The sequence below is a fragment of the Neomonachus schauinslandi genome, chromosome 3 (assembly GCF_002201575.2).
Source record: "Neomonachus schauinslandi chromosome 3, ASM220157v2, whole genome shotgun sequence".
NCBI classification, from domain to species: Eukaryota; Metazoa; Chordata; class Mammalia; order Carnivora; family Phocidae; genus Neomonachus; species Neomonachus schauinslandi.
This window is the reverse complement of record NC_058405.1, coordinates 184,276,514-184,293,943: the sequence shown is the minus strand read 5'-3', so window position 1 is coordinate 184,293,943 and position 17,430 is coordinate 184,276,514. Positions and strand designations below refer to the sequence as shown.

Genomic DNA, 17,430 nt, shown 5'->3' with positions numbered 1-17,430 from the left:
ATGGCTCTATATATGTGTGCTGGAGAAAGGGCCCCTTGCCTCCAGTCCCCCACGTGCAATTTTGCTAGTTGTATGGCCTCGTGGAAGGTGCAGATTCCATACCTTAAGATCTCAAATTCCAAATAAAGGCTCTTCCAATTCTCTACTGCCCCATCCTCTCTCCTCACTCTCTCGCCCTGACATCTTTGTCTCTCCTCAAGCAACCCTGAGTGCTCACACTACTCCTCTCCACCGTCGGAGCCCCCACACCCACAAAGCCTTCCCTCACTTCCCCCGCTCTCCTCCTCTGATGCCACAGCAGTTGTTACCCTGTTTCAGCCCCCGGCCTTGTAGGGTCAGATCTTCTCATCTCTACCTCTCATTTCCCGAACTTATTACAGGGCTTTGGAAAAGTCCTGCTTACACGTTTTTATTCCCTCCCTGCTCCAATGTCTATGATGGTGACTTGCACACAGTCTGACTTCAGGATTTTGTTAATGGACTCAATTGTCTAAGACATTTCATTCAGTTGAACACGGTGTTCTGGGACACCGATGCTACCCTTGGGTGGCCAGTGAGCATATTAAGTTTCATGGGCACAGACTACTAAGAGCAGCCAACTGTTTCACAAATACATGGTCATGAAGAGAAGCACGTGAAAGAATTAGTCCCCTCATGACCAGCCACTCACTTGACTGGAAAACGATGTGGATCATGCCTCACTAATCATGCTGCTGTGGATCATGCTGTTGCCCTGTCTAGGTAAGAAGCACAGAAGTTCTTAGTTGTTTTCTTGAGGCTTTCTGAGCCACACACAGTGGGAATTTGGGGATACCCAGTGGAGCAGAGTCACAGAGAAAAGAATCTGGGGCTTGAGAGAGCTTCTCAGGGTCAAGGCTCCAAGTTGAGAAGCACTGTCGATACTGCCGGGGGGGGAGGCATATTAATCCTCTGCCAGAAGCCTCACTGACTTCCACATACAACTGACTGGTAACAAACTTTATTATTTTATTTTATTTTATTTTTTTAAAAGATTTTATTTATTTATTCGACAGAGAGAGAGATAGCGAGAGCAAGAACATAAGCAGGGGAGTGGGAGAGGGAGAAGCAGGCTTCTTGCCGAGCAGGGAGCCCGATGCAGGACTCGATCCCAGGATCCTGGGATCATGACCTGAGCCAAAGGCAGACGCTCAACGACTGAGCCACCCAGGCGCCCAGTAACAAACTTTATTTTTAATTACTATCTCCAAGAGATATTTTTAAATTAAACAATTTAAGTTACAGGATCAACTTAAGTAGTGACCAGTATTCCGAGTTCACATTGCACACTCACTTCACTAGTAACAATATCAGAACTGTATCACTTTTCCTCCCAGGGGGAGGACATAGGAACTACTTCAAATTTTTAAGTGTAGTATCCATATAATAACTTCTCCAATTAGAACTAAGGCTGGGAGTCTTTCCACTGCCTGTTTTCCCATTAAAAAACACAGCAAAGTGGGAAATTAAGAAATTAGTAAGCCAAACACTAGTAAAAATGGCCTACATCAAGACCTCCAAAAACTCAGCAGGTGTTGTGTTAAAGCTCTAGCCTTAAGCCCAATGTTCCCACAGTACCCATCACTGTACTATTTTACCATCATTAGTGGCAACCACTGAGACACAAAGCAGTGATGTGAAAAAATTTTAGAAGACAAAAGGAGATATTCACTTACCCATTAGTGCTTCTAGACCATGTCCCTGACGTGCTCATAGCCATTTCACCCACTTCCCCTCTGGACGCAACAAGGCCCAACTATCAGCAGATCTCAAAGTGGCTTCATAGTAGGAGTGAAAGGTGACAAGGTGGCTACTGACAGGTGCAGGCACGGGGTTGTGGGGTTTTCAGAAAACTGGGTCTGCCCACTCTCTTACCCTCAATTTTTAATAAAGTTAACTAGGTAAACCTAACTTAAAATATAAAGCACATTTAAAGATAAACACAGCAAAAGTAATATGTTTAAAGTATAGATATGCCTGATTTATAAATTATAAGGCAAAAAAACCCTTTAAAAAAAGATATTCTGCTTCAAAATAATAATTAAGTTAAAATGGTACAATATTGGGCGCCTGGGTGGCTCAGTTGGTTAAGCGACTGCCTTCGGCTCAGGTCATGATCCTGGAGTCCCGGGATCGAGTCCCGCATCGGGCTCCCTGCTCGGCGGGGAGTCTGCTTCTCCCTCTGACCCTCCTCCCTCTCATGCTCTCTGTCTCTCATTCTCTCTCTCTCAAATAAATAAATAAAAAATCTTTAAAAAAAAAAATGGTACAATATTTTTTCCCTCCTGCCAGAGATAAAGACTTCAAAAAGAAGTCTGGTGGGTGAAAAATAAATTGGTACAACACACTGGATGGCAATTTGGCAAAATGTATCAAAAAGCTTTAAAAGGTGTATATCTCTATAAATCACACATTATACTTCCAGGAATTTACCCTAGGGAAATAGATAATTACACAAAGATATAAGTATAAGCAGTGTGATTTATAATAGCAAAGAATTAGATGAAAAGTTATCCCATTGAACTGGTTAAATTATAACGTCCCCATAAAATGGAAGACCATGGCAAGCTTTAAAGGTAATTAAGTAGATCTATACTGACATGCAAAGATGTTAACATTAAAACTGAAAGATAAACCAGGTTACAGAATAATATGCTCCCACATTCATTACTTATTTGCCCGGGGAGAGAGAGGGCGGGGGGACATATGAATGAGAATCTGTGCAGATATCCTACCGTGTCAACAGGAGTCATTTCATGCGGTAGTGGAATGAGGAGGAGCTTTAAATATAAAGAGATTATAAATATATCAATCACAACCATTAGGCATAATGGAAGGAGCACAGCTCTCTCATACACCAACCCAGATGCCTCGCAACCCCTTGTTACCTACAGAGTGCTTAGGAAAAGAGAAAGAGAGAAGTTGCAGATGTCAGCCTCCTCTTCCCCCACCAAATGACTTCAAATGAACAGGGCTTTGGCAAATAGATGCTGAAGTAAGGAGAAAGATCTGATGACTAAGGTTGTGAGCCAGGAACATAAAGGCAACACTTCTTTCTTTTTTAAAAAGATTTTATTTTTAAGTAATCTCTACACTAAACATGGGGCTCAAACTTACAACCCAGAGATCAAGAGTCGCATGCTCTCCTGACTGAGCCAGCCAGGCGCCCAAGGCAACATTTCTTCAGTCAGGAGGAGACAGACCAACCAATTTTCTCAGAGAAAATGAATTATGAATTGAAATGTGAGATTTAGAGCGACGCTGCAATATGGAATCAGAGCATCTTAAATGTTGAAAGGAACATCAGAGATCATACAAATAAGTGGATTTTTAAAGAAGATTTGCTTATTTGAGAGAGAGCATGCGTAAGCAGCAGGGGGCAGGGGGGTGGAGAGGGAGAGGGAGAAGGAGTCTTTTTTTTTTGAGAGGGAACACATAGCAGGGGGAGTGGGAGACAGAGAAGCAGGCTTCCCGCGGAGCAGGGAGCCCGATGCGGGGCTCGATCCCAGGACCCTGGAATCATGACCTGAGCCGAAGGCAGACGCTTAACGACTGAGCCACCCAGGCACCCCGAGAGAGTCTTGAGTAGACTCTCTGCGGAGCCCAACACAGGGCTCAATCTCACGACTCTGAGATCTAGACCTGAGTTGAAACAAGAGCCAGGCGCTTAGCCAACTGCACCACCCAGACGCCCCAAGTGGTTTTTAAAATCCTTTTGGGGCCACTGATACCCTGCTCCCTACTGTCCATCACCACTTTTTAAAATAAAAATCTTACATAGAATCCCAACATACAAATGAGGATAAAGTAAAACTAAAAAAACGGACAAAGGAAGAAGGAGCACCTGAAACCATGGTCAGCTTCTCTATCTAGAGCACACCTTTGGAACACTAAGTTTAAAAGCAAAATACACATACACAAACACACACTTTCCCTAGCCCCCATTTCTAACCAAAATAAGAATCCCTGCTTTAATCTATTTCATCAGAAACATCAAAGTTTCTCTAGATAAGTAGGTAGCAAGCTTTCTGTGGGTCATATAGTGTCCGTCACAACCAGTCAACTCCGCCACTGCAGCAGGAAAGCTGCCACAGACCATCGTCAATGAACGGGCATGGCTGTGTTCCAATAAAACTTTATTTATTAAACCAGGTAATGGGCTGTCCTGGGCCGCAGTTTATTGACTCATGCACTGGAAAATATCTCGTGGGGAGAAAATAGGCCAGAGGGTATGTGACCCTAGAGTTAGTATACAACTACCAAATCCTCTCAAATTCTCCCTCAGAAATCTAGTCTCATCTCTTGCTTCTTCTCATCCTTTAGCTTTCCCTGTCACCAGAGTTCTCTCACGAAGTTCATCTTCTGCCATTATGTCCATCTTCTCCAACACGCTTACTATCTCACCTCATCTCTGACTTGGAACATTGCTAGTGGGAATGAAAAGTGGTACACCGACGCTGGAAAAGAGTTTGGTGGTTTCTTGCAAACTAAACATGCAGTTACCTTATGACCCAAGAATTGTACTCTCGGGCATTTATCCCAGAGGAATGAAAACCTACGTTCATACAAAACCTGTACAAAAATGTCCACAGTAGTTTTATTTGTAATACCCCAAAACTGGAAGCAGTCTAGATGTCCTTCAATGGGTGACTGATTAAACACACTGGGGCGCATCCACAGAATGGACTAGTAAAACTCAGCAATCAAAAGGAATTATCACTACTCACAACCACGTGCATTGATCTTGTGGGAATTCAGCTGAGTGAGAAAAAGCCAGTCTCAAAAGGTTGTACACTGTACGACTCTATTTATAAAATATTCTTGAAATAGCAAAATTATTTGTGGTTGCCAGCAAGGGTTAGGGAAGGAGTGAGGATGGGTGTGGCTATAAAGGGATAGCAAGGGGGGGCCTTGTGGTGATGGAACAGTTCTGTGTCTTGAGTGTGGTGGTGGTTACAAAGAAACCACACAGCTAGACACACGCGTGGGTGCGCGCGCGCGCACGCACACACACATAAAACTCATGAAATGTGAAAAGGCCTGTGGACTGTATCAATGTCAATTTCCTGGTCTTGATATTGGACATAGTTATGTGCCATTTTACCACTGGGGGGAACTGGGGGAAAGGTACAAGGGCTCTCCCTGTATACTTTTTTGAAACTTCTTATGAATTAATAATTATTTAAAAATAGATTTAAAACAAGGCAAAACCACCACCACAAAGACTTCTGCAGCTCCCTCAGTATATACATCTTTAGATTGTATATAAGGCCTTTGTCAATCTACTACAACCTACACCTGCAGCCTCACTTCCCACCACTCCCCCTATCCAGTCAGCCTATAATGTCCCTCTGAACTTGTCACCATGTTCTGGACATAAACTGTTTCACATTCCATTCCCTCTCACTCTTTGCCTGGCAACACCTTAAAATCCAGTTCAAATGTCACTTCAAACTTAAAGCTGTATCTGTACCTGTCTCTGAGACAGGTCAGTACGCACTGTTTTATCCTCCTGGATCCCACGGAATTTCATTCATATCTCCAAGTCTCTCTATACTACATTATGTTATTTATATATAAACCTATTTCCTCTAGTAGATTATAAACTCCTTAAGAATAGGGACAAAATTTGATCCGTGTGCCCATCTATCTGCCCACAGAGATGAGGGCACTAAAATGTCTGTGGATTCGATCAAGTTGGGAATCTTTTGCAAAAGATGACAGTGGAAGTAATGAAGTCATCTTTTGCAAGAGCCTGTCCTTCCAACCACCATGCACACGAAACCTGGCATAAGGAAATATAATTCAGATGGGAATCATTGTTTATTAAGCCATCTTTTTTAGGAACACTTTTGAAATGATCTACTAAGCAAATTTTCCATGCTTCTGTTCACCATTAGTTTATATAATCAAATTTATTATAATTTACATGTAACTAGTTATTATTGAGAAATGCCTCAAAGAGCTCAGATTTTTTGGTGGGGGGAGGAGGGAGGCTTAAATCATTTATAGTTTGTCTTATATCTTTGTTTTAAAGATTTATTTATTTGAGAGAGAGAGAGAGGAAGCAGACTCCCCACTGAACACGGAGCCCAAGGTGGGGCTCAATCTCAGGACCCAGAGATCATGACCTGAACCAAAACCAAGAGTCAGGCACTTAACTAGCTGAGCCACCCAGGCACCCCTTGTCTTATATTTTTCTTTTTTTGAATTTCTTTGTATCTACTCTTGAGCAAAAGAATCATTTTAAACAAGTATCCTCTACATATGTACCAATCTATGTTTAATGCCTTAAATATCAATTCATTCTCAAAAAGGGATCTATTACATGACCTCATTGAAAAAAGGAAGTTTTTAAATCAAAGTAAATTAAGATAAAGGATGTGAGATGGAATCTAAAAGTAAACTGAAAAATACTGTTGGTGCCAAACATTTGATAAAAACAATTCTATTTTCACATTAATTCTTGTGTTAATTAAAAAAAAAAACAAACAACTCCTACAAACACACACACATACCTCCCTACTAAAGAAAATGCCTGAGTAGTCTAAGCTGAAAGATGATGGTCTAAGAATAACCTATTAATAACCTTTTGGTGTCAAAGATTACTCTAAACAAGTTGAGTAACCATGAGTCACTGTTAAATGGCCATGCTAGAAAAGGCTACTCCCTTTGCCCCTCTTAAATATGCCAACATAGAGCAAACTTACTCCTCTCATGAAATGAGTGAATATAGCCATTCAACACTGAACACATGCATTCACAGTGCTGAAGGGACCCAAGTATAAGCTGAACAAGGCAGTCAGACCTTCCTTATACAGCATGCAGTGGGCAAAGAGTGTGTAAATAGTCATTCCATACACAGATTTACGTGGCTGTTAGCAATGAAAGAACAAATTTCACCCCATCCCACTCCACCCCCATGCCCCAGATACCTAAAAATAAGGATGGGTAAGATAAATCATTTTTCCCCCTAAAAGTATAAGGAAAATAGTTTTCAAATTCTTTTAAAAAGGTGTGGCATGGTTCCTAAGGGACTAATGTATTTGTATTATATACAATTCTTAATATGGCAGCTGTGTACCATATAAAACAAATAAAAATACCAACATATTACAAACAGGGGCATAAGCATTCGAATGTTGTATTTATCATTTTGTCTACAAGATCACAAGAAATGAATGAGAAAATGCCCATGGATATGAGTAAAGCAGAAACAGGCAGAGATTCACCATGGGTCTGACAGAGCTAGGAGTGAATTCCACCTCTGACTCCAATACAATGGGTTATATTAAAACAACAGCTTTCTTTATATGGATCATGAGAATAATGACAGGAAACTATTATACCTCAAAATAAGACCGACGCCTATTCTCTATGAAGGCACCTTGCAAAATAATGGTGTTGTTTTAGCATAAGGATGCGTCAACCATGCAAAGCTTGTATTCCTTCTTACAAGACCTAAGTGGGCTCTTAGTCTGTGCCAAACACATATCCAGAGACAGAAACCTGCTCTCTCGCAGGGAAGCCAATTTCCACCTACTATTTTTCCTAATAGCAAGATGAAATTGGACTCCCTGTTTTACTTCCACTTACAGGTTTTAATTCTATCTCCTGCCACCATCTGGAACCTTCCCTTTCCTCACATAAGATGATCCCCTAAAGACATTTTACTAAGGGCTTAGGGCTCACATTTTATTCTTTCTCTACTTCACATCTCCAGTTTATTCAATTATTCCTCATGGCAGAGTTCTCAATTTCTGTGCCAGGTGGACATTCCTCCCTCAACACATTCTAGTTTCTCTACATCCTCAAGTACAGACTGGTCTACATACAACAGAAGATGATCACTTTGAATTTAAATACTATATTTCTATCATTGCCACCTAGGCTTTCAGTAGTTTTTCTAGGTGCTTTACTACATGATCTATTCTTAGGGCAAATGTATATGGTTTGTAAGCCATCTCTCTCAGCTGGTCCATGGATAGTCCTTTCTTACTCTCTTTATTGAATTATAATTGACATAAAAGAAACCACACAGATTTTGAAGTGTACAATTTGATAAGTTCGGACCTATGTATATACCCATGAACCCATCAAGAGATTAAACATATCCATCACCACCAAGAGCCCTCTGAAGTCCCCTACTTTGCCAACCCTACTCTAACCCTCCACATCCCTGCCAATCCCAAAGCAATCACTGATCTGCTTTCTGTCATTATAGCTATCCATAGAGTTTTATAGAAACAGAACCATACCTTATGTATTCTTTATAAGCTGGTTTCTTTCACTCAACATAATTATTTTGAGATCTGTTCATGTTGTTGTGTACAGGAACAGCTCCTTCTTTTTTATTGCTAAGTAGTATTCCTTTCTATGGATGTACCACAACTGGTTTATTCACACACCTGGACTATTTCCTACTTTACACTATTATAGATAATGTCTATCAACAGTTATGTACAAGTCTTATGTGTGGACATATATTTTTTGTTCTCTTGGGTAAACACCTAGGAATGGATGCTAGATGCAAAATTAGCTTTTTAAGAAACTGTTAAACTGTTTTTGGTAGTGGTTTCTCGTCTTACATTCCCAATAGCAGTTCCAGATGTTCTGCATAATCATCATTTGGTATAGCCTGAGTTTTCAATTTTTGCCATTCTAATGGTGTGTAGTGGTATTTCCTCATGGTTTTACTTTGCAATTCCCTAATGATTAACTTCTTTTTTTTTTTTTTTAAAGATTTTATTTATTTATTCATGAGAGACAGAGAGAGAGAGAGGCAGAAGGAGAAGCAGGCTCCCAAGGAGCAGGGAGCCCGATACGGGACTTGATCCCAGGACTCTGGGATCATGACCTGAGCCGAAGGCAGATGCCCAACCATCTGAGCCACCCAGGCGCCCGATTAACATCTTTTCAAGTGCTTACCTGAAAGCTGTGTATTTTCTTTGGGTAAGTGTATATTTGGATTTCTTGCCCACTTTTTACTGGATTGTCTGTTTTCATACTGTTAAGCTTTCAGAGTTCTTTGTATATTCTGGATGAAATCTTTTATCAGATATATGCTTTGCAAAGATTTTTCCTCATTCTGTGGCTTGTCTTTTCATTCTTTAAGTGTCTTTTGAAGAGCAGAAAGTTTTAGTGCTGATGAATTCCGATTTATTAATTTTTTCTTTTAATAGAGTATGCTTTTGGTATCATACCTAAGAATTCTTTGCCTAGCCCAAGGTCACAAAGATTTTCTATTTTCTTTTAGATGCTTTATAATTTTAGGTTTTACATTTAGTTGTGTGATCCACTTTGAGTTAATTTTCGTATATGGCATGAGTTATGGGTCCAACATTTTTTTTGTATATGCGGTTATCAAACTGTTTCAGCACCAACTGTTGAAACAACTACCCTTTGGAATTGCATTTGTTCCTTTGTCAAAAATTTTCCATACACATGTAAGTTTAATTCTGTTCTGTTCCACTGGTGTTGATGCCACACCGTTTTGATTACTGTACCTTTAGAATTCTTGAAATCAGATGGTGTGAACCCTCCAACTTTGTTTTTGTTCCAATTTGTTTTAACTGTAGGTCCTTTGCATCTCCATACAAATTTTAGAGCCAGCTTGTCAATTTCTGTAAAAAAGCCTGCTAGGACTGGAATGAATCTATAAATCACAATTTGGGTAGAACTGACATTTTAACAACACTGAGTCTTCCAACCCACGAACAGGTATCTCTCTCACTTATTTAAGTCTTTCAACTCTTAGCAAGATTTTGTAGTTTTCAGTGTATAGGTCTTTCACTTCGTTTGTAAGATTATCCCTAAATGTTTCATATTTTTTTGATACTACCCCAAATGATTTTTTTTCTAATTTCAATTTTGGGTTTTTCATTGCTATTATACAGAAATACAACTGTTCTTTGTATATTGATGTTGTAACCTGTGACCCTGCTGAACTTATGTATTAGTTCTACTAGCTTTTTTGTAAATTCCTTCAGCTTTTCTATGTAGATGATCATGTCATCCACAAATAAAGACAGTTTTACTTCTTCCTTTTCATGCATTTTATTTTTTTCTTGCCTGCCTGCACAGGCTAGAAACTCCCGGAACAAGGCTGAAAAGAAGTGATAAAAGTGAACATCCCTTTTTCTTCCCCCCCCCCCTTTCTTATTCCTGTCCCTTTGTCTTTTTTTCCCCCCTTTCTTATTCCTGTCCCTTTTTCTTTTTTTTCCCCCCTTTCTTATTCCTGATCTTGGAGATACATGATTCAGCCTTTCATCATTATGTATGTAGTGCTAGCTGTAGGGTTTTTGTAGCTACTCCTTGTTAGGTTGTTCTATTCCTAATTTGCTGAGTTTTATCAGGATCTTTTTTTTTTTTTCCCCCTTCTTTCTTTTCATCTACTGACATGTAGTTTGTCAATACAATGAATTACATTGATTGATTTTTGAATGTTAAACCAGCCATGGGTTCTAGAAATAATGTATCACTTGGTCATGATGTATGGTCCTACTGTTAGATTCAATTTGCTAAAATTTAGTTTATAACTTGCGCATCTATGTTCATAAGGGATATTAGTCTACGGTTTTTTTGTAATGTCTTTGGTTTTGGTATCAGGATAATCCTGGCTTCACAGAATGAGTTAAGAACTATTTTTTCTTAAATTTTCTAAAAAAGTTTATGGAGAAATTGTGTTATTTCTTCCTTAAATGTTTGGTAGAAATCTTTAGTGAAACTATGCCTAGATTTTCCTTTGGGAGAGAATTACTAAGTAAATTTTGACTTACTTTAATGGATATAGGGCTATTAAAGTTAATTCATTTTTTTTCTTGAGTGAGCCTGGGCAAGTTATGTCTTTCAAAGAATCTGCCCATTTCATCTAAGTTGTCAAATTTATTGGCATGAAGTTGTTTATAATATCCCCTTATCACCCTTTTTAATATCTGTAGAATCTGTAGTGATGTCAACTCTTTCAATGCAGATACTGGTGATGTGTGTTTTCTCCTGATCAGTCCTAGCTAGAGTTTATCAATTTTATTCATCTTCTCAAAGAAGTTTGGTTTTGATTTTTTCCCTGATTTTTATTTAACAGATTTCTGCTTTGATCTTTATTTATTTCCTTTCTTCTTACTCTGTTTAATTTGCTCTTCTTTTTCTGGTTTCTTAAGGTAGGCACTAAGACCTTTCTTCTAATATTTGCATCTAGTGCTACAAAATTTCCCCAACTAATGTTTTGGCAACATCAGACTAATTCTGATGTTGTGTTTTTATTTTTATTCTACTCAAATAACTTTCTAATTTCTTTGATCCATGATTTATTCGGAAGTATGTTTAGTTTCCAAATATTCTGGAATTTTTCCAAGACTGTTATTGATGTCTAATTTAATTCTACTGTAGTCACAGAACATATGTTATATAAATTTATTCATTTACATGTATTAGAACTTCTTTTCAGGCCCAAAATATGGTCTACACTTACTAAAAATGTGCCATATGTCAAAAGGATGTAGGAGTGTTCTGCTGTGGTTCTATACCTATCCATCAGGCCAAGTTGGTTGATAGTATCTTTCTGGTCTACTAGAAAATCTTTGCTGATTTTCTAGTTGCTTGTTCTATCAAGTATTGAGATTGAGGTACTGAAATTTCCAATTATAATTGTGGATTTGACTGACTTACCTTGCAATTTTATCAGTTTTTACTTTATTTTGCTTTAAGGCTCTGTTACTAGGTGCATAAATAGTTAGGATTGTTATGTCCCTTGGATTAATTAACCTCTATTTTATCATGAAATGAGTTTATCTCTGGTAATATTCTTTGCTCTGAAATCTACTTTTTTTTTTTTTTTTTTTTAAATATTTTATTTATTTATTTGAGAATGAGAGAGAGCACATGAGAGGGGGGAGGGTCAGAGGGAGAAGCAGACTCCCTGCTCAGCAGGGAGCCTGATGTGGGACTCGATCCCGGGACTCCAGGATCATGACCTGAGCCGAAGGCAGTTGCTTAACCAACTGAGCCACCCAGGCGCCCTGAAATCTACTTTTGACTGATATTAATAGAGGCACTCCAGCTTTTTCTTTTGACAAGTATTAATATGGTATATCTTCTTCCATCCTTGTAACCTAATTGTGTCATTATCTTTATTTATTTATTTATAAAATATTTATTTATTTAGAAAGAGCAAAAGCACAAGTGGGGGGAGGGGCAGAGGGAGAGGGAGAGAGAGCATCCCAAGCAGACTCCACACTGAGCACAGAGCCTAATGTGGGGGGCTTGATCCCATGACCCTGAGAGCATGACCTGAGCCAAAATCAAGAGTCAGAGGCTCAACTGACTGAGCCACCCAGGCACCCCTGTGTCATTATCTTTAAAGTTCATTTCTTATAGGCACATAAAGTTAGGGCTTTTTCATTCAATCTTACGATCTCTGCCTTTTAATTGAAGTATTCAGACCATTTATATTTAATGTGATTACTGATATGGTATTTGAGTCTATCATCTTGCTGTTTATTTTCCATTTGTCCCATCTGGTCTTTAATCCCCCTTTTCCTCTTTTTCTGCCTTCTTTTGGTTTAATCAAGTTATTTTTAGTGATTCTCTTTTAGATGCCTTTGGCATCTAGTCTGGTTTTTTTGGTTTTTGTTTTTATTTTCTTAAGATTCTAGTCCAAAGCTGTAGTTTTTTCTGTATTGCATTTTATCAGTTAAGACCATGCCCTTCCTTCAACCTCTGCTCCACCACCCCTAGCTAACTAACCCTCCTCTGATACCAGAGTCAGTTACATACAGAATTTACTATCCTTCTACAATATTTGTCATTCACAAACGCTGCTAGTAAGCCCTTAATTCTCTTCATATAAATCAATAACAACAAATCAACAGCTTAGAGTTGAGGACAGTATCTTACAACAGATCACTAGAACCCTGCCTAGAAGCTCTGAGTGATCCACTAATCATGTCCACTGGGTATAATTATTCATCCAATCATTAAAAATGTCCTCTGAGCATCCTGAACTACAGGGGAAGATAATTAATGAACATAAAACTATTTGGAAGACACTAAGACCAACAGGGTAGATCTCTTGAGAAGGGTCATTTATCTCACTACTTCGATGTGTGGTAGCACTAAAAGGGAATGTGATACTTGGCCAACGTCATAAAAATCTAGAAGATACCTGACTATTATACACTCTTATTAGTCACAAACTCAAAATACAGATTGTTACATATTCTCAGTAATATCTGTTTTATCCTATTCAGTAGGAATTAAGAGTTCAGAGTTACAAGGTAACAGCATTTCAAGTTAACTGTGCTTTGTATTCCACTTTCAAATAAATGCAAATAGTTACTGAGCTATCTTTGGAAGGTTTAGAGTCTAACAGGGGGAAGAAAAAATAAACAAACATCATTAGTATATTAAAAATGTTAAGTGCTACAAAGGGAAATAGAGCAAGATCAAGAGGAACAGGAATGCCAGAAAGGACAGATGCATTTTAAATACGGGGTTGGGTGAAAAGTGACATTTGAGCAAAGACTTGAAGGTGATAAGGGAGTAAGCCAAGCAGAGAGCTGAAGGAAGAACATTCTAGGCAAAAGAAACAGCCACATGCAAAGGCTTAAAGGCAAAAGCAAGACTGGAGTGTATGAAGAAAGGAAGTCAATGTTGGGGGAGAACCTGGAGAAGGGACCATTGAAGCCATAGACCTGAATGTCCAAGGAAAGGGTCACCATGTATTTTTCTGCTAAAGGGTAGACAGTAAATATTTTAAGCTTCGCAGGCCACATAAGATCTCTGTTGCATATTCTTCTTTGCTTCTTAAACCAAACCTTTAAAAAATGTAAAAACCATTCTTAGCTCACCAGCCTTACAAAAATAGGCCTAGGCAAGGAATTGGCCTGTAGAACTTAGTTCAGACCCTTGTAAGGACTCTGACTTTTATTCTAAGGGAAATATTTGGCTCATGTTTTGAAAGAACCACTATGCTTGTAGGGAGGCAAGAGAGACCAGTTAAAAGGATACTGTAGTAATCCAGAGCAGAGATAATGGTAGCTCAGACCAGAGTGGTAACTAGCAAAATGGGAGACATGGTTAGATTCTGGCTTTTAAACCAGATAAAGTGAATGGATTTGCTTCATGAATTGGATTTGGGAAATGAGAAAGGAGTCATGGATGACGCCAGACTTTTGGCCTGAAAAACAAGAAGGACCGAGTTTCATTAACTATGGTTGGAAAGACTGTGAGTGGATGTTTGAAGTGTTTTGTTTCAAAACAAAGTAGAATTTAAATTCCTTCAATCCTGCCACAACTTTGTAGCTATTTTATTTATTCTTCTAGAACTTCAGAATAATTTTTAAGTTACAAAAAGATCCTACTGTAATTTGAATTAAATTGCTTTAAGCTTAAAAATTAATTTGAGAAGAAATGGCATCTTAACTATATGCCAGCTCATAACATGGACCAGGTATTCTTTGGTGTCTCTGAACAAGGTTTTATAGTTTTCTTCAAACAGGTTCTTCACACTTCCTAATGAAAGTTTTCCCAGACATCTGTACTTTCTTTTGTTGCTACTGTAAATGAAATACTTTCTTAAAATATTACAATTTCTAGATAGTTCTGATTGCATTTAGGGATGCTATGAATTTTCTATTGATTTAGCTGCCCTTGCGAACTCTCATTTTCACACTGGTTTACTTGTGTTTTATACAGATATATGAATATCTCAACAATGTAATTTTCCCTGTTTATTTGCAGTAACTTTATTTTTTACTTCTAAGCCATTTCTTTATGTACTGGCTAGATTTCCAGAACAAACTAAATAAGTCATAGCAAGCATGGTTTTAAAGGGACTACCTTCAAGTTTTCAGTCTTAAGTATGAGGTCAAAGTTGTTTCTCATGGTTTTTAATTGAGTGATCAGATTTTCATCTTTTCACTGTTTTCAGGTCTCAGTTCCCTCTTCACCATCTGCATCAGTTGCTACTTCCTTTTGAATCTTGGTAACAAGGTGAGTCAGAAATTTAGGGGTCCTCCTCCCTCTTCTTAATCTACTTCAGAATAAGTAATTTGCATGGATTGCCTTTCAGAGTCATCCTTTTCCTTTGAAATGAAATTTATTTTTCATAAATTCAACTGTTTTTCTTTGCTTTGTTTATCCTACTAGTAGGAAGTCTATTCTTGCTAAGGTTTAAAGCAGTAGTTCTCAACCTCAGTGTTACTGACATTTTGGGCCAAATAATTCCTTGTTGTGGGGGGCTTTTCCATATTTAGCAGCATCTCTGGCCTATACTAACTAGATGCCAGTTGGAGCCATCCCTCCAGTGTTAAAACCAATAATGTCTCTAGATATTGCCAAATGTAAAGGGGAAAACTGCCCCTGGTTGAAAACTACTGATTTAGTAAAGTAGATGATGTGGATTCCAACAGAGACTGAACTTGCTTTCTAAAGATTTTATTTATTTATTTATTTATTTATTTATTTATTTATTTATTTATTTATTTATTTATTTATTTATTTATTTATTTATTTGTGAGAGAGAGAGAGAGAGAGCAGCGCTTGATCCCACAACCCTGAGATCATGACCTGAGCTGAAACCAAGAGGTGGATGTTTAACCGACTGAGCCATCCAGACAACCCTAAACTTGCTTTCTATAATCACAGAATTCATCTCCAGTTCCACCTCCTCAATGAGGCTTCCTCATATGACTCCTCAAAATTAGGATACTCCCCCTACCTGATGCAACCCACCTATGCACATACACCTTCCATTAACTCCCACAGATTTCAAACCGTTGACCTCTGGGGACCCTTGAGACCCTTTCAAGGGGACCATGAGGCCAAAACTATTTTCAATCAATACGAGCACATTATTTGCCTTTTTCTGCTATACTGCCATTTGCACTGATGGCACAGACCCCCCCCGAGCCCAAGTCAAGACATGGGCAGCAAACTGTACTGCCATCACTGTAATCTTCATCATCATGCACTCAGGTAACAAACAAACAAACAAACAAAGTCAGTTTCACTTAGGAATGTCATGAGGAAGCAGGAACGAAATATTCATTTTATTAAATTTTGATCTCTGAATACACATACATCTTTTTAACATTTGGTGTGATAAATGGGGAGTGTGCATAAAGCACTTTCTACCCCTAATTAAAGTATAATTGGCTGTCTTAAGGAAAAGTACTTGTATGACTGAGCTGTGAGCTGAACAAGCCACTTTTTTAATGGAAAATCATTTTTACTTGAAAGAAAACTGACAAATCATTCAGGCCTGGAAATCTGGCAGACATTTTCTTGAAAGTGAATAGAGTAAACCTGTCATTTTTAGGGAAAACACCCACGAGTATTTGTTATCAAATTTCAATTTTGAATACAACAGGCGTAAGTCCGACCACTTTCCAATACTTGGACTTTTCTGATGGGATTAGTGGTAATACTGAAAAATGTGAATTTTTTATAATGTATAATGTGTCAGCATTTGGAAGATGTGTTTGTGTCAGCGATCCGATACTTTCTAAATGATGAATGTTAGAAAATCACGCATGGATAAAAGATCTTTTCAAAATGCAGAGCATGAAAAGTTTATTCATATAGTTTCAGATTCTATTACAACCAAGGAACTATCAATTGTTGAATTTTGGTTTGGTATAAAAAATATTCAAAATTATCTGAAAGGCTTTTCTTAAAACATACCTCCCTTTTCCACCTATACATCTGTATGGGCCAGATTTTCTTTATATACTTCAACCAAAATAACATAAGACAGCAGACTGAATGCAAACACAAATACAAGAATCTAGCTATCATCTATTACACCAGACTTTTTTTTTTTTTAAAGTTTTATCATATCATTAACATTTATCTATATCTTACTATGGGAATGCAAGAAACTATCTAGAATTTCCATGGAAGATCTACTGAGTAGCCTGTCACAAATCCTAATCCCATGAGTATGAACTTCTTTTCTTCATAGGAACACAGGTAGACTTAAAAAGATGTTAAACAGTCTAATATTCAATAACCCAAGACAGGAAACAACCTTCTAAAATAAACAACGGGGTGGAAAATGTCATTCCAATGAATGTTTGAAACACTCATTCAAACAATAGTAGGTATCCAGCCCATGGGAATCAGGTACTGTGGAGGGCACAAGTGGACCAGGAATAACACATGGGTCAAAGAGTTCATGTTCTAATAAGGGAGACAAAAATCCGACACAAATAAAATCATGTTCAAGATGGCGGCAGTGCTGGCATTTCCAAAGGAGGTGGCCAAAAGGGAGAGGTATCTTTTAGGGGACAAGGATGAGGTAGGAAAGGGAGTACTCTGGGAAGCCATCTAGGAAAAGAAAGGTATAGGGTGGTTCTGAAAGATGAATGGCGGCTGAGGTGGAAATGGAAGGGGTAGATAAGACAAAGGCAT

At 38.3% G+C, this 17,430-nt stretch overlaps 1 protein-coding gene across 3 annotated transcripts in view; it reads right to left on the bottom strand.

Moving 5' to 3' along the window:
- The window catches only part of CAB39 (calcium binding protein 39), an 85,928-nt gene that overhangs the window by 32,115 nt on the left and 36,383 nt on the right, over positions 1–17,430 (bottom strand). The window lies entirely within an intron of this gene.